The sequence below is a fragment of the Aquarana catesbeiana genome, linkage group LG11 (assembly GCF_042186555.1).
Source record: "Aquarana catesbeiana isolate 2022-GZ linkage group LG11, ASM4218655v1, whole genome shotgun sequence".
Classification (NCBI taxonomy): domain Eukaryota; kingdom Metazoa; phylum Chordata; class Amphibia; order Anura; family Ranidae; genus Aquarana; species Aquarana catesbeiana.
In genome coordinates this window covers 54,933,808-54,961,033 of record NC_133334.1, presented here as the reverse complement: position 1 = coordinate 54,961,033, position 27,226 = coordinate 54,933,808, and the positions used below count along the sequence as shown (strand labels likewise).

The following is a 27,226-nucleotide window of genomic DNA, read 5'->3' as shown; positions in this document are numbered from 1 at the left end:
CCCCCTCAGTGCAGCCCCCCCTCTATTAGTGCAGACCCCCTCAGTGAAGCCCCCCTCTATTAGTGAAGACCCCCCTCAGTGCAGCCCCCCCTCTATTAGTGCAGATCCCCCTCAGTGCAGCCCCCCCTCTATTAGTGCAGCCCCCACCTCTATTAGTGCAGCCCCCCTCAGTGCAGCCCCCCTCTATTAGTGCAGACCCCCCCTCAGTGCAGCCCCCTCTATTAGTGCATAGCCCCCTCTATTAGTGCAGACCCCCCTCAATTAGTGCAGACCCCCTCTATTAGTGCAGACCCCCCCCCTCAGTGCAGCCCCCCCCTCAGTGCAGCCCCTCCCCTCGTCCAGGAGCGGCCGGTGTCGTGTTCAGCCGAGAAAGTTCCCCTTGGCAAGTAAGGACCCCTTGTACTGCGCAGGCGCAGTACGAGCTGGTGGAAATAGCCGAGCTGGGGAACTTTTCAGCAAGACACTGCGGCGCCGTGTGTTCAGTGGAGGGGGAGGGGCCGTGCAGCTAAAGAAGCCGATTCACTGCCCCCTTCCTCTCTCCACTGAGCACTAGGGGGAAGATCGAGTGGCGGCGCCGGCTGCCATTTTGCTGGAGCCAGCTGCTCCAAAAATTTAAAAAAAACAACATTCCCGATTTTCCTGATGGAAATCCCGATTTGGGTCAGCCTCCAATCGGGACGAGGGTCCCAAAATCGGGATTGTCCCAGGAAAATCGTGACTGTTGGCAACTATGCAAACATATACATGTAAATAATGATAATCAGAAAATGTCTATTTTCTTATGTGTATACATGTTTCTATGCATATAGTAAACAGCTCAGCTCTGCTTTGGAACTAAGATGGCGACTACCCCCTGCTGCCCTCGCACTGAAGGTATGAGGAAGTGAAGAGAAAACAAGCTTCAACCAAGCCTCCAGCATCAAGTTTCTGCATTCCTCTTGTATTTCAGCCAATAAGATGTACCCTTTAGGCTGACCACATTTACATAGTAGTGACGTATAATCAACTGTTCTTTGTATATAAAACATTGGGCACCACCCTGCAATAAACAGAGATGAGGAAGTAATCGGCCTGAGCAGATGTCTAATTTATAATCAGGACCAGCAGCAGATATCTAATTTGAACCCGATTGAGGTTTTGATCCATCACAGCAGCATGTCCATATTCTAACAGTATCCACATAACATGAGCGTAATTCCTCTATAAAAGTGTCCACAGGTTCTCCATACTCAGAAGTCAGCAGGTTTTACGAAGATTCTCACTTCTTCAGGACTGGTTGAGTGAGTGTTGCGCTGAAATATAAGTTACAAAACAACATAAGCATATATAAACATATAGTTACAATTAGCAGTACATATAACATATAAATATACTGTATTTATCGGCGTATAACACGCACAGGCGTATAACACGCACATTCATTTTAAGAGGGAAGTTTCAGGAAAAAAACTTAAATTTTAAAAAAGGAACTTTGAAGCAAAATAAGGGTCAGTGCCCATCTGCAGCCTCACCATTGCCATCAATGCAGCCTGATCAATACCCATCTGCAGCCTCATCAGTCCACATCAATGCAGCCTCACCATTGCCATCAGTGCAGCCTGAATGATGCCCATCTGCAGCCTAGAGAGGATAGGGAGGGGGGCGGGACGAGCGCCGACAGATTTCATACAGTGAGAATCCCCTATGATAGACAGAACAGTGGTCCAAGGGCGGCCCAGGAGACAGGAGTTCCTATTACAGAGGCCACCAAGTAAACAGGAGATTCTCACTGTATGTAATCTGACGGCGCTCGCCCCGCCCCCCTCCCTGTCCCCTCCCAGGCAGCTAAAATTAAAGTATTGGCGTATAACACGCACACGCTATTTGTACCGGATTTTTGTGGTGCAAAAGTGAGTGTTATACGCCAATAAATACAGTAATTCTTGCCTGATCACAATAGTGTGGGAGGTGGGTGGTTAAAAATAGGTCCTGGTGCAGATACAGGAGCACAACCAAGGAGACCCATACGCCCCAGGGCAAGTCCAGACCAGCACAGCATGTTTTCCTCTCTTAAACACTGGTAAAGCACCATCTTGCTGGCCTAGAGGGCCTGGAGAGCGGCCGTTCTAAGACGCCATCATAAGACGGCGTCCCAGAACGAGAGCCGCACCGCCCGCCGTCATTTGACAGTGGGCGGAAGGCAAACAGTTAAAGCACCATCAAACAGGGGCACGGGCAGCAGGAGAGGTCAGTATTTATTAATATTATTACACAGGATTTATATAGTTTGCGCAGATCTTTACAACATGAGGGCAGACAGTACAGTTACAATACAATTCAATACAGGAGGAATCAGTGGGCCCTGCTCGTGGGAGCTTACAATCTACTAACTTCTTTAATGGTAAATTTTTATTCACTGGTTTAGTCACTTTGACCACTTCAACCCAGAAGATTTTCCCCCTTAATGACCAGACCATTTTTTGCGATATGGCACTGCATCGTTTTAACTGACAATTGCGCGATCGTGTGACACTGTACCCAAACAAAATTGACGTCCATTTTTTCCCACAAATAGAGCTTTCTTTCGGTGGTATTTGATCACCTCTGCCGTTTTTATTTTTTGCACTATAAACAAAAAAAGAGCAACAATTTTGAAAAAAAAACAATATTTTGTACTTTTTGCTATAATAAATATCCCCCAAATTAAAAAAAAAAAAAACGAATTTCTTCATCAGGCCAATATGTATTCTTTTACATATTTTTGGTAAAAAAAGATATCGCAATAATTGATTGGTTTGCGCAAAAGTTATAGCGTCTACAAAATAGAGGATAGATTTATGGCATTTTTATTATTTTATTTTTTTTACTAGTAATGTCGGCGATTTGCGATTTTTAGCAGGACTGCGACATTTCGGCGGACAGATTGAACACTTTTGACACTTTTTTTGGGACCACAGACCTTTATACAGCTTTAGATTAGAGCTATAAAAATGCACTGATTACTGTGTAAATGTCACTGTCAGGGAAGGGGTTAACACTAGGGGGCGATCAAGGGGTTAAATGTGTTCCCTCGTGTGTGTTTGTAACTGTGGGGGGATGTGACTGACTGGAGGAGGAGACAGATCGCTGTTCCTAATTACTAGGAACAGCAGATCTGTCTCTCCTCCCCTTTCAGAATGGGGATTTGTGTGTTTACACACACAAATCCCTGTTCTAGCTCTCGTGCCCATGATCACAGGTGGCCGGCGGACATCGTGGCCGCTGGCCACATGCATGGGGTCCCCTGCCGTGCAGCGCACGCGCACGCCTGCTATGGCTCTTAAAGGAGCCAACGTACCAGTACAGTGATTTTGCGGGAACAAGCCGGCCTGCCGGTGTATAATGACGGTGGCTGGTCTGCAAGTGGTTAAAGGTTTCCTGATTTAAACATGGAAGCTGCCAATAACGATATCTCATTCTACCTAAAGTGTTACTAAACTGACAACAGTAAAATCAGTGTGTATATGCAGTAAAGCTTGCTTGTTATACTCACTGGAACCTAAGGGGTTAATCTTTTGTATTGTGTATAAGGGCTGTGTGGTCCTGTCACTCTGATCCTCCTCTTTTTTGACTGACTCCACCCATCTACTGATAGAATAGAGCATTAGGAGTCAGGCTGCACATGCTCAGTTTGGTGTGTATTACTAGAGAGTTTTTTTTTTTTTCTTGGGAGAGTGCATGTGATCAGAACTGTCCAGACAGAGTATAAGGAGAGAATGAAAACTTCTACAAGCTTTAAGCAGACACTGATACAAGTCACAGGAATGCTCTAACTGCTGATGAGAAAAGGTATTTAGCAGTTTATATTTACTAAAACGATTGCATTTCCGTGTTCTGTGTACTGTGGGAGACCAGATATAATAAATACGGGGTCCTGGGTTTAGTAACACTTTAACAGTCACTAACACAGGACAAGCCAGAGGGCCGGCATTAGAGAAGGTCAATGATAGCTGCCATGTTTCTTTAGTAAAGGTTTACGTGAATAAAACAAGACCTCAAAAACAGGATGAGAATATGCTTCTCCCAAATTGTTTGCATATAGTCATTCCACATAGCTAGCATAGGGACCAGTGCCAAGAGAAACTTAATTGATGGGTTAGAAAACCAAATGTGTTATATATAGTCTCTTTCTGCCACCATTCAAAAGAACACTGCAAAATCTTGCATATTTACTGGTTACATCAGGAGGACTAGGTTGACTAAAAAGATGCTTATTGGATCAGTACTCGGCATGAGAGGAGTTGAAGGCATAATTATGTGGTGCACGGCATTCCAGGACATCAAGATCCACGACTACGAAAGCCAGTAAGAAAGCAAAAAGAAGACAGCAAACATCAGACAAGACATCTTGTGAAAGCAGGTACTGTGTCTTAATATAAAATTGATTTTTGTATGGAAAACAGATAAAGGTCAACCATGGCCAGATTAGGAAAGGACTGCAAGTAGCTCCTGACCCGGAAGAACATCTCCTGGCTAAGCCTCCTAAGTTGTGAGTCAATTGGCCAGGTTGGGTTCCCAGTCAATTGCACTGTATGCCTCTTTATAGGTATAAACATGCATTTATAACTAATATAAACATGTAGACTAGTAGAGACCTTTATTGTGAAAAAAGTTTTTTAGTAGCTGGATTGTAACTGCATGCCCTATCGAAAGTCTGTAGGTAGCTTTATAGTACCTACCTTTAACAAAGAGGGAGTGATGAGCCGTAATGTATTAAGAGCTATTGCCGTTGGCAGCTAATCAGGGTTTTGTGTACTGGCAACTCTTTTGCTTTATAACCCCAAGATTGAGCATGTGAAGAGGAGACAGCCTCATTCATCTGCAAAGAAGACAAGATTTTAGGCCTCTTTTACCAATAGCCAACATGTTTATAAATCCTATCCCCACCACAATGGTTATTGTCTTCAATAGGAATATGCAACCACTTTAGGGTTTGTATGTGGCTGTCCCTCTATCACGTTACAGTATATCTAAATTCAAGAATAAAAATAAATAAATATATTGCAGCCTACCAGCCTTTAGATGTGATGTCTGCATGAATTCTCTTTTATTGAGTGCATTTTCTACAAGTACAGAAACCTTCCTCTTGACCCTGCTAGAAATCCAGTGTCTTTGTAATTTCACACTGAACCAAAATCTTAAAACAATGTTTTCAGCATTCCCATTGAACATCTGAGAACTACATAACAACTCCTGTGTATGTAATGAAGTATAGGATAGAAGGAGGTGTTCGTAGTCCAAGTCGGAAGAGCATCCTAGGGTGTGAACTTTGCTCCTCCATAGATACAGCACAGTGAATAAGCATTGTCACTTTTAGCAATCATATGCTATTTGTTGATTTATTTTCAAATGATCTTATGATATGGGTGACAGGAGGAGGAGGAGGAGACCTGCCAGTAGTTGCATAGGATTAAAGGAATTCAAAGCACTGTTTTGTTGATCTTAATCTAAAGAGAAGCAACATTAGCTGGTGAGTGGCTATTCAACCGCATTGGTGGTGGGTATAATCTTCACTATGGCACTTGCATGTTTTACTAAAAGAATAGTGATTTGCACACTGCTTTACATGCTTTGTGAACCGCTTTGAAAGATATGTTTGTGAGTCTATTTGCTTTTTAATACACAAACCCCTGGTTTAGCAGTATACTGCTATGTATTGTTTCATTTTCCATGTCCTCATGATTTGAAGGCTGTGGGAAAAGGAGGGGGTGAAGATCTAATGGCATGAAAGATGCATCTGCAGCACTACTCCGCAGGGGTCACTGTAAAGCATGGGTCCCCTTGATCTCTGCCCTTAACTTTCCAAGAATCTCAAACTCTCTGACTCACCTGAGGGATGTAGGATTACCATAGATGTGCACAGCCTATTGCATTAGGGTTTGTACCCCAAAAGCTCAAACACACATACGTGTGTGTTTGTATATATATATATACAGTATCTCACAAAAGTGAGTACAACCCTCACATTTTTGTAAATATTTTATTATATCTTTTCATGTGACAACACTGAAGAAATGACACTTTGCTACAATGTAAATTAGTGAGTGTACAGCTTGTATAACAGTGCAAATTTGTTGTCCCCTCAAAATAACTCAAAACTCAGCCATTAATGTCAAAACCGCTGGCAACAAAAGTGAGTACACCCCTAAGTGAAAATGTTCAAATTGGGCCCAAAGTGTCAATATATTGTGTGGCCACCATTATTTTCCAGCACTGCCTTAATGCTCTTGGGCATGGAGTTCACCAGAGCTTCACAGGTTGCCACTGCAGTCCTCTTCCACTCCTCCATGACGACATCACGGAGCTGGTGGATGTTAGAGACCTTGCACTCCTCCACCTTCCATTTGTGGATGCCCCACAAATGCTCAATTAGGTTTAGACATGCTTGACCAGTCCATCACCTTTACTCTCAGCTTCTTTAGCAAGGCAGTGGTCGTCTTGGCGGTGTGTTTGGGGTCGTTATCATGTTGGAATACTGCCCTGCGACCCAGTCTCCGAAGGGAGGGGATCATGCTCTGCTTCAGTATATCACAATACCTGTTGGTATTTATGGCTTCCTCAATGAACTGTCGCCCCTCAGTGTCGGCAGCACTCATGCAGCCCCAGACCATGACACTCCCACCATCATGCTTGACTGTAGGCAAGACACACTTGTCTTTGTACTCCTCACCTGGTTGCCGCCACACACGCTTGACATCGTCTGAACCAAATAAGTTTATCTTGGTCTCATTAGACCACAGGACATGGCTTCAGTAATCCATGCCCTCAGTCTGCTTGTCTTCAGCAAACTGTTTACGGGCTTTCTTGTGCATCATCTTTAGAAGAGGCTTCCTTCTGGGATGACAGCCATGCAGACCAATTTGATGCAGTGTGCAGCGTATGGTCTAAGCACTGACAGGCTGACCCCCCACCTCTTCAACCTCTGCAGCAATGCTGGCAGCACTCATATGTCTATTTCCCAAAGACAACCTCTGGATATAACGCTGAGCCTGCGCACTCAACTTCTTTGGTCGACCATGGCGAGGTCTGTTCTGAGTGGAACCTGTCCTGTTAAACTGCTGTATGGCCATTTTTATGTAGAGCAACAATTCTTTTTTTAAGATCTTCAGAGAGATCTTTGCCATATTGAACTTCCAGTGACCAGTATGAGAGAATGAGAGCGGTAACACCAAATTAAACACACCTGCTTCCCATTCACACTTGAGACCTTGTAACACTAACGAGTCACATGACACCGGGGAGAGAAAATGGCTAATTGAGCCCAATTTGGACATTTTCACTTAGGGGTGTATTCACTTGTGTTGTCAGCAGTTTAGACATTAATGGCTGTGTGTTGAGTTATTTTGAGAGGATGAAAAATTGACACTGTTATACAAGCTGTACACTCACAAGAGATAAGACGAGAGATAAGACAACACTACAGATATATGTGCCCAGCTCAAATTTCATAAATCAGGTTTACATACACTTTAAGTAACACAATGGACATAATTTGGATTAAACATAATAATACCTGTTGATTGGCCCCTTAATAACTAACAGGATGTGAGGTACCATGAGAATTGAGCCTCTGAACCAGCATAAACAGTAACAATGCCACCAGTAATGTAACCGTGAGTAGACAAGAGGTTGGAACTACAAACAGGTGAGAATATACTATTCATGTGCACTGACAACAGTTTAATTAGGCTAGACTGATTAGACGAAAGCAACAAGCAGTCATGATAGTATTGACTAAAGTGACTAATGAGGGGTACAGTGAGAGATAACAAGAGGCGCAGTCTCTAATCAGATCTATCTACTGGCTATCGTTGGGGCCCCTGAAGAATGTTGGTGCACTTGATGAATTCCCTAGGGAATTCGCTTGCAGGGAATAAGTGAGTGCTGGCTTGTCTCTTTAGAATATTTAGTTTCTGCAATCAGATGCTATTTGTCACTTAAATCCAAGGTCGGGTCAAAAATAAGGTCAGATGTACTGGGATTTTGCTTTCAGTGGTCCTGTGAGAAAATTACAGAAATAAACTTGGGCCGGTGGCCCTCTCACTAAATCTTATGGTCAGGTGGCAGTCTCTTGCGGTGCAGAGGGCCCCCTGCAGCTTTGTTTGGAAGAAAGTGAAGTCCAGTGATCTGTAGCAATGAGAGAGAAAACAAACAGGAAGCATGCGCCTCTTAGTTAAGACTGTACAGTTTTAATAGACAAAGTGCATTAAAAACACTCACATTTAGGTTTCATTACTCAGGCACAGGTTAGTCCGGAAGATTCCTGCTGGTCAGGATGTCGGCAATGAGAAGGATTCACAGAACGTGAACCCCTCTACTGGAAGCTGTGACGGAGATTGGTGTAACCGGACTAACCTGTGCCTGAGTAATGAAACCTAAATGTGAGTGTTTTTAATGCACTTTGTCCCAATAAAACTATACAGTCTTAACTAAGAGGCGCCTGCTTCCTGTTTGTTTTCTCTCTACATGTTTGGAGTCTGCTTCGGCTCCCCCTGCAAGGGTGCCCTGTCTGCATAGACTGTTTCCTCACACAAGAACATATTTGGGGGGCACATCATACAATGCGTTTAAATTCAAGATGGTACAAAATATTTTACAGCGCACACATACAAGAATGACATTTCCTGCAGGGCTAGTTAAAAACACCTGAACATATTCAAAAAATACGGGGGTTTGGTCACACTATATGGTCATATAGTGCTAAGCCCACTTACTGCAACAAAGTACCCCGAATTAGTGAGTCCTACACTAGTAATAGAATGGAAGATCCTTTGTCTCAACCATGGGAGCTGAACTCCTCTATGTGGGAGAACTGAAGGGGATACATCCTAAACATGTGTTTCCGCACACAGACCTTAACAGCTCAAAGGACATTTGTATGGGCTCTAATCTCATGCTATATACTATAACCTGCGCCACTATCCATTGTATTTCTTTGATCTGTAGCAATGAGCCTAGGCATGCCCTGGTTTGCCAACAGCAGTGAGAGAGGAAATGAGATGTGTGCTGGACTGCCGGATACCTCACACTCTTGCTGGCAGATAACTCTGGGTCTTAGGGAAACAACCCCCCTAAGAATGAGGATCTGTGGCTATGACCCTCAGAACTCATGCAGCACCAAGAGAATGACTTTTCCCAGACCATTCTATATAAGTGTCTTTCTTGCCCATCCCCAGAGCATAGAGGTATTTTGTAGATTGTATACATGTACTATCGTGCATGTAAGGTTCTCTGCATAAAGGTGTATGGCTATCCCCTCTGCTGACCAGAATAGAAGAATGCAGTCTGGCTTCAGTATCTCTGTAGAACAGGAAGCAGAAATTTAACAGTGTCTCTCCCTCCATACTAATGTAGTCCAGCTCCTGGCTACACATCTGTACTGAAAAACAGGAGTTCAGAATTCTTTTTTGCCGATCTTTGTTTAAAGGGAGGCAATTTTATGTGGTGAGTGGGTGTCCATTTGAATTGGTGAAGGGACGCGTCAATCTGTACTGAATTTAGTTTTTATGCTGTTTATACAGAGAAGCACAGTGGTTTATGGATGAGCTCTATACAAAAGAAGAATCACGTTACACTTGTTTTGGGACTTTTTTAGAGATAGATATTGATGTTTTAAGTTTGTTTTTTATTTCTTTCACATATTATCACTTTCTGTGATGTCTATACAGATATTGTAGTGCTGTATTGAGGGGTGGATATTTCACTTTTTCATTTTACTATATTTCTGCAAGTTCCCAATTTCTAGTTTTCATTCATTTCTGACCACTCCAAGCATGCAACCAGATGCATGTCAGTGTGGTCAGTTTGCAAAGCACTGCAACTTCTGCTAGGATAAGAGATGTTGTGCTGACGCACACAGTATCCTTTATCTCTAGTGGTCAGATTAGCGGCCAAGCCTCCTGTCCAGCACTAGTTACTTCTAGTTCACATTGGCTCATGGAAGCTCCTTCTTGAATGCTGAATCAGCCTTATGGAAGTACACAGCGTGTAGGATGAATAAATGCACCCCTCCATTACATGCCCCTCGCTATCTGGAAAAGGATAATACCGAATGCTTTGTGGTCAATTGACTGCAACATACAACTACTGAAAAAGGTGCTTTACTGTGCTATTCTACTAACGCTATTGTGCATGTGGTAAAGGAACAATATTTGCTGTCATAACATTATTTGGTTAACGTGTGTTCACAGATGCCTTAACATTTTTCCCCCTAACAGGCTCATTCAGAACTGTAGCAGTCTCTACCCCTCCTCTGAAAAGCAAACCACAATTGTGAGAGAGCCATACATTTGGCTTGTGGTAGTGGTGCGGCCCCATTCACTTGAATGGGCTGCATATGGCAGCAGTATTGCCCATTTGAACGAGACACAAGGTTTAGCAAAGCATACCAGCTGCAGCATGTATAAGACCCTAGTGGTTGCATGCTATCTTTTAGGTGGGTTACTTGGGGGTAGGTGGTTGTCGCCTGTTTGAATGAGGCCTGCAGGTTTTTTTTTTTGGTTTTTTTACAGATATAAATAATTTGGTTTTGTTTCTCAACAGAAAATCCCCACTTTGTGCCACATATTTGCAATGATCAAGCCTTTGCTCTTCATCCTGGTCTACACAAGCTACCAGATGCTTGGAAATTGTAGCAACACTCCGGTGCGTGAAAAGCGCAGTTTACTGGATATGGTGGTGACTCTTTGGTGCTACAGAGAAAAACTTAAGATTTCCTTGTTGGCCATCAACCAATATGGGTGTTACTGTGGTGCCGGTGGCTCAGGGACACCTGTCGATGATGCGGATCGATGCTGCCTGCTTCATGACTGTTGTTACCGCTATGCGAGGGTGGATCTGCAATGCCACAGCAAGATTAAGTGGCAGTTGTATCGCTTTTCCTGCCATCAATCAAAAACAAAATGCAAATCTTCTTCGCTCTGTGGCAGGATGGCATGTGAGTGCGACAAACAGTTTGCCGAATGTCTGACAAAGGCGAAGGGAGTGAAAAAATATTTCTTGTATAACAAGAAAGATCTGTGCATGGGTCCTCATGAAACTTGTCCACAGATGCCCCCAAATATGACATCTGCGTGGCCGTGGACGCAGAACCCCACCAACCTGACAGAGGTCACCGGTTTGAACGAGACAGACAAAATTAAGAGCAGGAAGAAAAGATGGAAGAAGAGAAGCAAGACTGTGAAATGGAGGGATCCAAAAGGAACACCACTCTGGATATAAAGTCTGGGTGTCCATTAGTGAGTGATACGCTCAGAAATTTCTAATGAAAGAAAAAGCAGGATGTATTACACAGTAAGATGTGCCCTCTTGCTGCCAGGCCATATGCTCCATTTTTAACCTCAAGTGGCCAAACGATTTTTTTAATTTTTCACATATACCTTACAGAATATGTAAAATATAATGTAAAACAGGGGTTCTGAATTAAAAAAGAGGTCCAGTCAATAAAAAATCTCTTCCAGCAGAGGCTTGTATACATATGAAGTCTAAAAAATAAACAATGTACACTTTCCATTGCATTTTTATAATATTCATTGTTAGTATTCAGTGTGCCCCCTCATTAGATCTACATATCATAGTGCCCCCTCACATCAGTCCAGCCTTACGTCAGATGTTCCCACCAGAGTCCTGCCTTATGTCAGGTGTCCCTGCCAGAGTCCCGCTTTATGTCAAGTGCCCCCTTTGGAGTTTCGCCTTACGTCAGGTGTCCCCACCAGCATCCTGCCTTACGTCCGGTGTCCCCACCAGCATCCTGCCTTACGTCCGGTGTCCCCACCAGCATCCTGCCTTACGTCCGGTGTCCCCACCAGCGTCCCACCTTACCCAAGGTGTCCCCATGAGAGTCCTGCCTTACGTCAGGTGTCCTCATCAGAGACTTGCATTACATCAGATGTCCCAGAGTCCCAACTTACATCAGGTGTCCCCTGAGAGACTTGCCTTAAATCAACTTTTTTTTTTTTTTTTTATATATATGAACACTATGTTTTAATATTTTATTTTTTTCCTTATTTAAAGTGAACCTTAAGGGCCCTTTCACACTGGGGCGGGGGCGGCGTCGGCGGTAAAGCGCCGCTATTGTAAGCGGCGCTTTACCATCGGTATTTGGTCGCTAGCGGGGCGGCTGTTCCGGGTCGGTTTGCAGGCGCTATTATTAGCGCAATAGCGCCTGCAAACCGCCCCAGTGTGAAAGGGCCCTTACAGTCTTTACTGCATACGCATCTCTGTGTATAATGTCAGCATACTTCAGAGCCGGAGTGAATAAACTCCTGTGCACATGTGTGGGTGTCACGTCATTCTCCGCTGGCCAATAAAGACAGCCAAAGACCTCCACATCCAGAACAAGCAAAGGAGAAAGAGTAGAAGCCAGTGAGGGGAGGTAAAATACTGTGCAAACGTTTGAGGCAAGTGTGAAAAAAGGCTCTGAATTAAGAATGCTTTCAGAAATAGAAATGTTAATAGTTTATTTTTTTATCAATTAACGAAATGGAAAGTAAATGAATAGAAAATAAATCCAAGATCACTTGCACACAGTTTTTGAAGGAACTCAGCAGGTGGGTCGTTTCAAACATCATGGAGATCTAACCAGGATCTTCTGAGGAAGTAGGGTGCCTCAGATCCTTTTGTCTCTTCATGTAATCCCAGGCAGACTCCATGATGTTTAGATCAGGGCTCTGTGGGGGCCAAACCATTACTTCCAGGACTCCTTGTTCTTCTTTACACTGAAGATAGTTCTTAATGACATTGGCTGCATGTTTGGGGTCATTGTCCTGCTGCAGAATAAATTTGGGGCCAATCACACACCTGCCTGATGGTATGGCATGATGGATAAGTATCTTTTTAGAGCATGTCCTCATTTGATGGGATTTTTAAGGCAATAAACATATTGATTTTAAAAAAATAATTTATTGAAAAAAATATTTTGTCATTAAAAATTGTAAAAGGGAAATTATACAGTCATAACATGAATCGAGTCGACATATCATATATCATATATCAAATACTTCAAAGATGTTATGCAAAGTGGTATTCCCCATCTAGAGGCTAACATTTCACCCTGTTGGTGCATGGATGGATGAGTCCAGTAAGGTGGGAGTATCCAATGCATTTCAAAGTATAGGTACAATTAAAGTGGATGTAAATCCACTCTCATCCTTTCTAAACTACTGCCACAGTGGTTATAAGGACATGCCTCCTGCATGTATCCTTACCTGTCAAATGTCTCCCCTCTGTCTGTTATGAGACCCGAAAAACTGCACATTCTGTGGGCGGGTCTGTTGTCTGGAGCTCTGTGGGTGAGATATGTAAATCACCTGTCACTCACAGCAAGGGGGAGAAACAGACTCCTATTTCTCTGTCTGTCTTTTTTTTATCTCACTGAAAAAAGATAAGGGGACTGCTCAGAGCTGGATTAACTCTTTGTGGCAAGACTGGGCACAGATGACATAAAACCCTATACTGTACAAGGTGCAAGCCTTAATTAAAAAAAAAAAATGGGTTTACATCCACTTATCCACTTTAACTTCTTCCTCAGGGATATAATACCACATCTGCAATGCAAAATAATAGTGCTTACAGCATTGGTACATTTGATATACATGTGTAATGATTCCAAAATTATATCCATTTGAACGGACTCAAAAGCATACTTACAATACAATCTATCTCTAACTTGAGCGCTTTCAAAGCTTCAAGAGGAGCCTCAATATGCACTCTCTGTCAGCTGTTCTTGCTATACAAAGACCACAGACTATTGTCCAAAAATTAGGCACCATTTGCTTGAAATACAAAAGAGAGTATACAAATATCAGTATAAATGGCCCCTCAAACAACTTGAAACAGAAGGTTGCTTCACAGCCCGGGGATAGTTGTACTTTCGTATATATTGCGCAGTAGAAGCTGCTGCCATGAAATCCTCGCTTTATTAATTCGTCCTCAAGTAAGCTGAAGATGATATAAATATGTATCCTTCTCCACCGAAGTGGGAAGGAACAATGGCGCCTGGTGTGGTCCTCGGCGTTACCATATAATGCGCATGTTTGACGTGGTGACGTAATACGCCATCGGGTCATGTCCGTTTCTGGAACGATCTCATCCGGAGACCAGACCAGTGCCATGATGAAGACATTTACGCCGCCGACACATAGATCTCGAGATTCAAGCCCGTGAATTCACTAGGCGAGATTAGAGAGTAAAGAAGGCCCCAGTGGAAATTATCCCTGGGGTCCACCTGTGCTGGGTATAGCAACAAACAGAAAACAAAAAGCACAATAGAGCCACTCTTCAGGGCTACGAACACACCCATTACAATGTTTCTTGCCTAAACGGCAAATTACCAAAATCAACAAAAATAATAGTAGTAATCAATTTATACACTGTTTTTTAACCACTTTAGCCCCGGAAGATTTTACCTCCTTTCTGACCAGAGCACTTTTTGCGATTCAGCACTGCGTCGCTTTAACTGACAATTGCACGGTCGTCCGACGTTGCACCCAAACAAAATTGACGTCCTTTTTTTCCCACAAATAGAGCTTTCTTTTGGTATTTGATCGCCTCTGCGGTTGTTGCGCTATAAACAAAAAAAGAGCGACAATTTTAAAAAACGCATTATTTTTTACTTTTTGCTATAATAAATATCCCCCAAAAATATATAAAAAAATATTTTTTTCCTCAGTTTAGGCCGATATGTATTCTTCTACATATTTTTGGTAAAAAAAAAAAAAAAAAATCGTAATAAGCGTATATTGATTGGTTTGCGCAAAAGTTATAGCGTCTACAAAATAGGGGATAGTTTTCTGCCATTTTTTATTATTATTTTTTTTTTTTACTAGTAATGGCGGCGATCTGCGATTTTTATCAGGACTGCGACATTATGGCGGATACATCGGACAATTTTGACACATTTTTGGGACCATTGGCATTAATACAGAGATCAATGCTATAAAAATGCATTGATTACTGTAAAAATGTCACTGGCAGTGAAGGGGTTAACACTAGGGGGCGATCAAGGGGTTAATGTGTTCCCTAGTGTGTGTTCTAACTGAAGGGGGGAGGGGACTGTGCAGGGGAGATGACAGATCGCTGTTCATACTCTGTACAGATGATCTGTCTGTTCTCCCCTCAGAGAACTGGAAACTGTGTGTTTACACACACAGATCCCAGTTCTCCTTGTGTCATCAGTGATCGCGGAAGCCCGGCAGTGATCATCACCGCCGGGCATTTGCAACGACTCAGGGGGCGAGCAGGGGGCGTGTGCGCACGCCCCCTCTTGGCCACAGAGCGAAGCGATGTTACATAACGTCTTTTCGCCCAGCTGTGCTATTCTGCTGCAGTACAACTGCAGCGCCTGGTCAGCAAGTGGTTAAAAAAGCCATACAATGCCATATTTAAACCCTTCTATAGGTATAGGCTCATTATATTTCCTCTGGTCCAGAAGTGCCGTTGAGTGATTTCCAACAATAAGGTCATGGGGAAACTACATTCTGATATGGTCCATTTAAAAGATCAGTTATGATCTTAGTGTAGTCTAGTCAGTTATACCTGAGCTAAATCCTTCAAGAAAAAGTCTATAACTTTCTGCCTCATTTAGACCGGGAGGTGTTGTAGCATTTAAATATGTAATCCATCGCATTTCGCTCTGTACCAATATTTTGTTCCAATCGCCTCCCGTGAAATTACCTTTTGGCATTCTGTATTTATGTCTCCTGGCTACATGCCGGCCCAGAGGAAAATACAGGTTACCAATTTGCATACTATGCATGTGTTTGCTGATATGTTGTCTTAATATCTGTTGGGTCTTTCCTATATACAAAAGCGCCACATTGGCATTGCATTAAATAAACCACTCCCTTGGTTTTACAATTTGCAAATTGTTCACCATTGGGTAAATCTACTTGACTCTTCCAATTAATCACAGGGCAGCAGGAACATATCACAAGTGAAAGTACCATGTATTTTGCAGGGATCCTTTCTGGATTCTCCCTTATATTTACTTTGTATTAAGAGATCACCAACCATCATGATGGATAAGTATCTGCCTGTATTTCTCAGCATTGAGGACATCATTGATATTGACCAAATCTCCAACGCCATTTGTAGAAATGCAGCCCCAAACTTGCAAGGAACCTCCACCATGCTTCCCTGCTTTTGTGCATAGGACATGGAAACAAGGCTAAACTTGCTTTGCAGTCCTAAAAGGAACTATACCCCCTGTCACATTCGTCAGGCACTGCCACCCACCGAACGTGACTCATTAAAGTGAATGGCGCAGCGCTGTAACATCATGCAGTGCATGCGACTACGATGCAATAGTGCGACATTTATTTGCTAAAATGAGGTGTGGATAGGCCATATATCGCCTCCTCTTAAAAGTGATCCCAGTGTAGATCTCTTTTCAGAGGCATGGTAGCGTTTACCACATTTGCGAACGAGCCCTAATGGAGGCAGGGAGTCAAAATCTAAAGTTCTTTCTACACTCATGCACACATTGGGAACACTTATTTGGAGGAAGCCTGTTGGTTTATCATTATTTCAAGGGAGGAAACTAGCACAACCTAAACAACATAGGTTAAATATGTAGACCCCATGCATTCATTGTCCTGAGAGAGACTTGATAATAAGACACACAGCTGCAACACAAAAGTATCCACATAGCTATTATTTAGCCTCTTAAAATTACCTTGTGCCATAACTGAAACTGGCACGAAATTGGATCTTCATCTGCCTTCTATGCTATTAAATGCATATCCCCCAAAAAGAATGGGACAGTTCCCAGATTTAAACTAAATCCCAGGTTCCAGTAGGCTCAACCCATGGCCAAATGCCTGGTGCTGAAGGATTCATTCAGGCACCTAGAGCCAGTTACAAACTTCTGACCAGTGAGGTCAATCTATCCTCATTTGTTGCTTCATTTGACAGCATCATAGGACAGAGGGACAGAGAAAGTTTGGGACAGAGTCCCTTGTACTGTGACCTGTGAGTGTTGATTAGAGGTCTGAATGGGTATGGGTACTGGAGTTATATACCAGGTTTCCCAAAACTATTCATCTCAACCCCTACATTAAGTTTCTGAATTTTCTAGACTTCCAAATATTTAGTATAGAAACATCAAAGGTTATATGGAAGGTTTCTTGGCAGCATTACTGAAAGCATTACTGAAAGTCTTTTTACATAATAGGCTTTGTTTCATTGTTACACAAAGCTATGAATCCAAATTTTAAATATTCTTGGGAATACTGCTGACACTTGGTATCAGCAGCTGTCTATATGGTTGTTACAAAGCTGAGATTATAGCAAATAAAAAGCAATATTTTTTTTGCACCACTTTTATTGCTATGGATGTAATCACTGGCTCTCCAAAGGAGTTTGAGTTGAGTGTGCGCAATGGCTTTACGAAAGAGTTTGAGGTGGGTGTACTCAATAGCTTTACAGAGTTGTAGGTAGGTGTACACAATGACTCTACAGAGTTGGAGGTAGGTGTACACAATGACTCTACAGAGTTGGAGGTGGGTCAGGGGCGGATCCAGAGTCTAGTCTCGGGAGGGGCGCTGCCAGAAAAAATATTTTTTTGGGGTACATCTATCGGGGAAATGGCTGGTGTTGGCGCTTCAATCATTACGGCACCATGGTTGTTATGGTGTCAGGATGATTGAAGCGCATTATTACTATTATTACATTGTTATAAAAAATTAAATAGTTTAACTCACCATAATGCAGAATCAGTGGGAGCCCTGAGTGTGTCACTTGCCACGTCACCTGTCACCAGATGGAGATTGTCACTTGCCACGTCGCCTGCCACATGTTGCGGATTGTCTCTTGCCACGTCGCCTGTCACCAGATGAAGATTGTCACTTGCCACCTGCTAAGGTGGTCTCTTGTGTCCCAGAGACAGGCAGCAGAGAGATGTTGTAATCCCCATTAGTATAGAATCCCCCCTCAGTGCAGAGCCCCCATTAGTATAGAATTCCCCCTCAGTGCAGAGCCCCCATTAGTATAGAATCCCCCCTCAGTACAGAGCGCCCCATTAGTATAGAATCCCCCCTCAGTGCAGAGCCCCCCATTAGTATAGAACCCCCCCCAGTGCAGAACCCCCATTAATATAGAATCCCCCCTCAGTGCAGAACCCCCATTAATATAGAATCCCCCCTCAGTGCAGAACCCCCATTAATATAGAATACCCCCTCAGTGCAGAGCCCCCATTAGTATAGAATCCCCCCTCAGTGCAGAACCCCCATTTATATAGAATCCCCCCTCAATGCAGAGCCCCCCATTAGTATAGAATCCCCCCTCAGTGCAGAGCCCCCCATTAGTATAGAATCCCCCCTCAGTGCAGAGCCCCCATTAGTATAGAATCCCCCTCAGTGCTGAACCCCCATTAGTATAGAATCCCCCTCAGTGCTGAACCCCCATTAATATAGAATCCCCCTCAGTGCAGAGCCCCCCATTGGTATAGAATCCCCCTCGGTGCAGAGCCCCCCATTAGTATAGAATCCCCCTCAGTGCAGAGCCCCCATTAGCATAGAATCCCCCCTCAGTGCAGAGCCCCCCATTGGTATAGAATCCCCCTCAGTGCAGAGCCCCCTATTAGCATAGAATCCCCCTCAGTGCAGAGCCCCCCATTGGTATAGAATCCCCCTCAGTGCAGAGCCCCCCATTGGTATAGAATCCCCCTCAGTGCAGAGCCCCCATTAGTATAGAATCCCCCCTGCACATGTCAACCCACATATACATAAATTTTACAGACCTCAGAACAGCGCGGACGATACACACAGCTGTGTGTGTCCCTCGGGCTCCTCCTCCTCCTGTGTGGATGTAAACAGAGAGGAGGGGGAGGCGGCTTCAGTCCGCTGCGCTGAGGGATACAGCGCAAGACCTGAGGAGCAGATCAGGTCAGCGGGCGGTGTTAGCGGTGCGTGCCGCTACCTACGGGTGTCACCCCTCTGGCGGGTGTCACCCGGGTGCGGACCGCATCCACCTAACAACGCCACTGCCGGTGTCTCTCTGCGGAGCCGCCCGGCGGCTCTTCCACCTATGGAACCGCCCGGCGGCTCTCTCACTTACGGAGCCGCCCGCTGGCTCACTCACCCGCATTTCTCGGAGGGGGCAATTGCCCCGTTGCCCCCCCCGGATCAGCCCCTGAGGTGGGTACAGTGGCGTAGCGTGGGTTGCCAGCACCCGGGGCAAGGCAAGTAATTTGCGCCCCCTAACCTGCAGACTTTTAGCACTCCCCGAGTCCCTTCAAATAGAATAGTACTGACCTACCTGATTCATATACTGACCACTACACTAACCTACTTGATTTCAACACTGACCAACCTGATTCCTTTACTGACCATTACACACTACACTGACCACTATACTATACTGTTCACTACACTGAGAACTACACTGACCACTACACTGTCCACTACACTACACTATATTGTCCACTACACTGACCAGTATACTATACTGTCCACTACACTGACCACTATACTACACTGTCCACTACACTATACTGTCCACTACACTGACCAGTATACTATACTGTCCACTACACTGACCACTATATTGTCCACTACACTGTCCACTAAACTACACTGTCCACTACACTATACTGTCCACTACACTACACTGTCCACTACACTACACTGACCACTATATTGTCCACTACACTGTCCACTACACTGTCCACTACACTATACTGTCCACTACGCTATACTGTCCACTACACTACACTGTCCACTACACTACACTGACCACTATATTGTCCACTACACTGTCCACTACACTGTCCACTACACTATACTGTCCACTACGCTATACTGTCCACTACACTACACTGTCCACTACACTACACTGACCACTATACTGTCCACTACACTGAGAACTACACTGACCACTATACTATACTGACCCCTATACTGAGAACTACACTGACCACTATACTGTCCATTACACTGACCACTACACTGAGAACTACACTGACCACTACACTGTCCACTATACTGTCTACTACACTGACCACTACACTATACTGTCCACTATACTACACTGACCACTACACTGAGAACTACACTGTCCAATATACTGTCCACTACACTGAGAACTACACTGACCACTATACTATACTGACCCCCTACACTGAGAACTACACTGACCACTATACTGTCCACTACACTGACCACTATACTGTCCACTACACTGACCACCATACTATACTGTCCACTACACTATACTGACCACTACACTGACCACCATACTACACTACACTGACCACTATACTGACCACTATACTACACTGTCCACTACACTGAGAACTACACTGATCACTATACTATACTGACCCCTACACTGAGAACTAAACTGACCACTATACTGTCCACTACACTGACCACCATACTATTCTGTCCACTACACTATACTGGCCACCAAACTGACCACCATACTACACTACACTGACCACTATACTACACTACACTGACCACCATACTACACTACACTGACCGCTATACTGTCCACTATACTACACTGACCACCATACTACACTACACTGACCACTATACTATAATGTCCACTACACTGAGAACTACACTGAACACTATACTGTCCACTACACTGAGAACTACACTGACCACTATACTATACTGACCCCTACACTGAGAACTACACTGACCATTATACTGAGAACTACACTGACCACTAATACTGTCCACTACACTGACCACCATACTATACTGTCCACTACACTATACTGACCACTACACTGACCACCATACTACACTACACTGTCTACTACACTGACCACCATACTACACTACACTGACCGCTATACTGTCCACTATACTACACTGTCCACTACACTGACCACCATACTACACTAACCACTATACTACACTGTCCACTACACTGACCACCATACTACACTACACTGACCACCATACTACACTACACTGACCGCTATACTGTCCACTATACTACACTGACCACCATACTACACTACACTGACCACCATACTACACTACACTGACCACCATACTACACTACACTACACTGACCGCTATACTGTCCACTACACTGACCACCATACTACACTAACTGACCACCATACTACACTACACTGACCACCATACTACACTAACTGACCACCATACTACACTAACTGACCACCATACTACACTGAACCACTATAGTACACTAACTGACCACTATACTACACTAACTGACCACTGTACTCCACTTCACTGAACCACTATAGTACACTAACTGACCACTATACTACACTAACTGACCACTATACTACACTTCACTGAACCACCATACTACACTAACTGACCACTATACTACACTATACTGAACCACCATACTACACTAACTGACCACCACAAATGCAAGCATCGAGACCTAAAGAGGGTCATGCTAATAAAAGAAAAGGTATGGCTCCCTCAGGCCAATGTCATAAGCGTTATCACACACATTCAAGATAGGTAGTAGTGAAGTGCATTGACACGAGGACAACAGTTACCAAGACAATGAGATTGAGAGAAGTCACATCAAATAGAGGGCACATCAGAAGCTGTTGAAGGTTAAGCTAACCAATTAGACCAGATTTTGTCATATTTTTGGGACAGCCTCTGTTGGCATATGTATCTTTATAAAGAGGTAGGCTGTTGTTAACCAGCTGTTTCCAGAAGGTAAGAGGTAGGGGAATGGACTGTCTCCAATAAAACTGAATGGATTTTCTGGCACAAAATAAGAGCAAACCGATTAGAGTACGCCCCGCCACAGTGGGGATTAGGTGTTCAATCAGACCCAATATCCAGATAGACATGGAGGATTGCAGATGTATGGTGCTAACTAAATGAATAAGAGCTATTACCTCCTCCCGGAAAGTGACAATGACAGGGCAGGTCCAAAAAATATGAGTGAAATCTCCTGGGACCCCTCCACATCGCCAGCATTCTGGGGAAGAGCTGGGGTTCATTTTGTTCAACCCGTAAGAAGTGAAGTATGCACGGTGGACCAATTTAAACTGGGTTCAACGGTCTCTGAGAGAACCTAGACATTGAAAAGGAAAGTCCCAGATATCATCCCAGTCGTCATTTTCAAGATCCAGAATATCCCATTGCCATCTGGCCCTAAGACCTTCCAGGACAGGCAGTGAAACCATAACAAGATGGGAATATAACTGGGAGGTGGGCTTTTCTACACAGTCCAGTCGTAGAACACCCTCAGTGATGATCCGTTCAAAGGTTTACTGTCCGAGCCTCTTCCTTCTTCTCATTCTTAATTTATACAGCATTTAGGAATCACTAAAATAACATAACTTTACCACCCCTTTAGTGACTAGTTGGAGAACAAATCCAAATAATACACTAACATTAAGATAATAATTAACACCAAATTAACAAAAACAGGAGGAAGAATTTTAATACTCCAGACAGAATAGTTACATGGAAGATACATAAATATGCGTCTTCATTTGTTTTGCATATTTTAAAGTTAAACTGCAGGCAGCAAACTATACAGATGGCATACAGATAGATACAGAAGTATCAGCTTTACCAGCCGAAGCAATTGTATTTCTGTCTATTCATTCCTAAGATTTACACAGATCTCCTACACAGCATAGCCCTGTCTGGCAGAGTAGAGACCAGATTTTACTCAAGTTAAAGAGGGCCATCAACCTAAAGGTCATGTTATGCTGCCCTGACTCCTCTCCCTCCTTCTCTTCCAATCGCAAAGCAGGACTTCCACCTTTCTCACCCAGGCAAGAGTTATGGTTTTCTTTCTCCTTTCCCCCTGTATGTGCGCAGATGTACCACAAGGCTTTGGGTCCTCAGAGAGCCCTGCAGTATACATGCGCATGCCCTGGTTTCCCCAACCATCTGTGCAAATGTGGGGTTTCCACACATGCGCAAAGACAGCTAGCAAAGAAGTCCCAAACCTTCCCCCGTGTTTGTACATGATCACCTGTGTGTGTGCCAAGATTTGTCAATGGGCTCTGCCAGAACCCAAAGACTGGGCAGAGCCTTTTGGTACATCTGCACATGTGCCACAATGGCGGCGCTGGGGGGGGGGGTCAGGGACGGAACCACCTGAGGGGCTGACTGAAGTTCCAATTTATTAACACTTACAGGTCTTGTCCTTCCTCCAGAAAATGATTGGACAATGAAAGGAGAAGCAGCAGACTGCTGAGGACATCTCTCTGTCATTCTGCTCTCTCCTCCATTTCAGGTATTTATGACCTTTCAAGTCCAACTCCGGGAATAAGACCCCATACACACTATACAACGTTTGTTGTCTGATTTCCTTTAGATTTACCAAAACCATGTAGTGCAAGGGCCTACCTGACTGCAAAAAATTGAAACTCTTAAGGTTTGACCTCATATTATATGGTTTTGGTAAATCTAAAGCACAAAATCAACAGAGAATTGACAAAATCTAGGTAAATTAAATCAAAGGGGAGATGAAAAACAACTTACCCCCACTCTGACTGGCTTCAGCACCCTCCTCCTCGCTCTCCGGGCTGTGGGAGATCCCTCAGGGTCATCACATACAATGCAGGACTAATAACACTGCATTGTATGTGGAGGAGGCAGAAGTGCGACCACGGCCGGGAGTGCCTTAAGCCTCGTACAATAGAAGAAAATTTTACAGCGCACACAAACGTTTACCTCCAGCAAGGCTAGTTTAAAAACACCTAAACATTTTCAAAAAGACATTATCAAAAATATGGGGATTTGGTCACACCATATTGCTATATGATGCTAAGCCCACTTACTGCGACAAAGTACCCCATAATTAGTTGGTCCTACACTATCCATAGATTTGGGAGATCCTGCTTCTCTGAACCATGAGAGCAATATACTCTTCTAAATGGGAGAATCTTAAGGTCTCCACCTATGACACAAGTGGACACTAATGAGAGATACTTAATGAGGGAGTGGGGTGCTCCTATCCCAAAAGGATTTGGTCAGAATCCATACAATAAACAAACAAGATATTTGGGGGGCACACCCTCTCATTAAAGATGGTGCAGCCATAAGCAGGATCTCCCAAATCTATGGATAGTGTAGGACCCACTAATCATTGGGTACTGTGTCGCAGTAAGTGGACTTAGCACCATATAGCAATATGGTGTGACCAAATCCCCATATTTTTGATAATGTCTTTTTGAAAATGTTTAGGTGTTTTTAACCACTTCCCGCCCAGCCCATAGCAGGTTACGGCCGGGCGGTGGTTCAGTTATCCTGACTGGGCGTCATATGATGTCCAGCAGGATAACATGCCGCAGCGCGCCCGCGGGGGTGCGCATCGCGGCGATCGGTGGAGCGGTGTGTCAGTCTGACACACCGCTCCACCGTTCTTGGTAAAGAGCCGTGTCCAATCACGACTGTTCACAATGTCAATAGGAAGAGCCGTTGATCGGCTTTTCCTCACTCGCGTCTGTCAGACGCGAGTAGAGGAGAGCCGATCAGGGGCTCTACTGGCAGGGGGGTCTGCGCTGATTGTTTATCAGCGCAGCCCCCCCTCAGATCACCACACTGGACCACCAGGGATCGCCACTAGGACCACCAGGGAAGGGGCAACATGTGGATGGCCAGGTATGTACCCCATGGCCATCCACATGTGCCCAGTCAGTGCCCAATCTGTGCCAATCAGTGCCCACAAATGGGCACTGATTGGCACCATTATGTTGCAGTGATGCCCAGCAATGCCACCCTTAGGGGCATCAGTGCAAACAATCAGTGTCATCAGTGCCACCCATCAGTGTCCATCGGTGCCACCTGTCAGTGCCTATCCATGCCCATCAGTACCCACCTATCAGTGCCCATCTGTGCCAACTATCAGTGCCACCCATAATTACCCATCAATGCCACCTACGAGTGCCCATCAATGCCACCTACGAGTTCCCATCAGTGCCGCCTATGAGTGCCCATCAGTGCCACCTATGAGTGCCCATCAGTGCCGCATACCAGTGCCAGCTATCAGTGCCCATCAGTGCCACCTATCAGTGCCCATCAGTGCCACCTCATTAGTGCCACCTCATCGGTGCCCATCAGTGCCGCCATATCAGTGCCCGTCAGTGCAGCCATATCAGTGCCCGTCATTGAAGAAGAAAACTTACTTATTTACAAAAAATTTTAACAGAAACAAAGAAAAACTTGTTTTTTTCAAAAGTTTCGGTCTTTTTTTTATTTGTTGCACAAAAAATAAAAACCACAGAGGTGATCAAATACCACCAAAAGAAAGCTCTTTTTGTGGGAACAAAATGATAAAAAATTTGTTTGAGTACAGTGTTGCATGACCGCGCAATTGTCATTCAAAGTGCGACAGCGCTGAAAGCTGAAAATTGGCCTGGGCGGGAAGGTGTCTAAGTGCCTGGTGTTGAAGTGGTTAAACTAGCCTTGCTGGAGGTAAATGTTTGTGTGCGCTGTAAAGTTTTCTTCTACTGTATGGTCTTATGGCTGCACCATCTGATACACACAATCAGATTTTCGGACGAACGTTCGTCCGTTTTTTGTTGCATGCTAGTCTCATATTGAAAGTGAAGAGGTTACTCACCATACGAAAATTCTCGTACGACAGAATTCAACTTCAAAAGTGACGTAATGTGTTGAATAGTTTTGTATGTATTCTTTCATTTCTGAGCATGCATAGCTCTTACGATTTTTTTTTTTTGGACGAAAACCGTACCAATTAACCGATTGGCGACCGGCCACCGTCATTCGGCACGGTCATTCAGCAGCCAAGTCTTCCGGGGCTGAAGTGGTTAAATAAAAAACGGACGTTGTGTTCACGTACGATTAAAATTTTATAGTCTGCAGATCCAGCTTTTGTCGTACGAAAAATAATAATCGGCTGTCGAAAGCACCATACTAACAATGCGAAAATCGGCAGATTGTTCATCATACTAAATTTTACTTCCAATTTTGGTATTGTGTGTACGGGCTTTTACAGAGAAGGCAATGCGGACCTGGTCCTACTTCTGGAGGGACCCTGCTGGAACGTGAAATAAAGTAAGCATTAAGCATACATATCAGGAAAGAAATATGCAATTATCAGCAACTCATCAGGTTTTAGCTTTTAGCATGAATAGCTGATTGGTTGCTACAGGCTGCTTTACTTTCCCACTATGCTTTATTACATTAAGGACATACTATATGGGTGCATTTAATAAAACAAAGTGCAATAATGCAATATTTTGTTTCACCGTCTTGATTATGTCAGACTGATGAAAGCGTCAAATCAGAGCAGTTGCTAAGGGCTAGTACAGCGTTTTTCACAATTATCTTTTTGCCTTATTGGCTAAAATATACCAAGTTGTCATCTGTAAACCGTTAGCAGATGGTTCATTATTGAACGCCCCTCTCACACACACACACATTCCCTATAGTGATAAGGCTGCTATGGAATCATTATGTTGTATGATCTGTACTCAGTGTCGGCTGTCACACACATACTAGTCAAGGAAAATAACATATTTCAAAGCAGGAAAGCATCTGTGGCACTGAATAGTACTTGTCAGGCTGATATGAAATATAGCAATCAGGACAGCAAGATGGGACAGGATGGCATTCCAATCAATTACAAGAGGGAGGCTGATGAGAGGGGACAGACAGGCCAGGGATGCCACAGGGGATGCCATGCACACACAGGCTGGTGGTATAAATGCAATGGGTGAAGGTACCTGGTGCTAAGCTGGAGATGGTTATTCTTGCAGATCTTCTCCTTGGCAGGTACACAAAGCTCTCATCTTCCAGCATCCTCCCAGCTTATCCCCTTCTCCTCCCACCAACACATCTATATATCTTGCCTCCACTTGCCCTCCTGTGACCCAACATCCCCCTCCTTCCTGCACTTACCTGTCCTGCTGGTCACCAGCCTCTTGCCTTCTCTCTGCCTGGTGTCTCCTGGAAAGATTTGGTGCAGCCTGGGCTGGGAAAGGGGGCGCTGGAGGGAGGGGGGGCACGCAAGGGGGTCCACATACACAGGGCACAAAATCATGGACAGGTGACAACAGCACTCTGCAGGCTTGTAAGGGATGAAGACCATCGCGGAGGCAGGTGATCGCACACGTGTAGAGGAGTGTATGGGGAAACAGACTGAGAAACTAATAGGGGCTACAATGATTATTCACAACTTGTTGGCTAATCCATGGGCTGCGGAGGCATAGAAAATGAATGAAATCCTTCGTTTTGCAAGTATAGATCTGTAATGCTACCCCTGCAGG

General features: G+C 44.2%; 1 long non-coding RNA gene across 1 annotated transcript; it reads right to left on the bottom strand.

Moving 5' to 3' along the window:
• Nucleotides 1-359: 359 nt before the first annotated feature.
• LOC141112046 (uncharacterized) lies at nt 360-26,961 on the bottom strand. The gene is made up of 5 exons (XR_012236515.1): nt 26,859-26,961; nt 17,718-17,838; nt 14,424-14,581; nt 4,698-4,837; nt 360-1,292 (listed from the first exon to the last, which is right to left on the bottom strand). It is a non-coding gene; the product is annotated as an uncharacterized lncRNA (long non-coding RNA).
• Nucleotides 26,962-27,226: the final 265 nt, after the last annotated feature.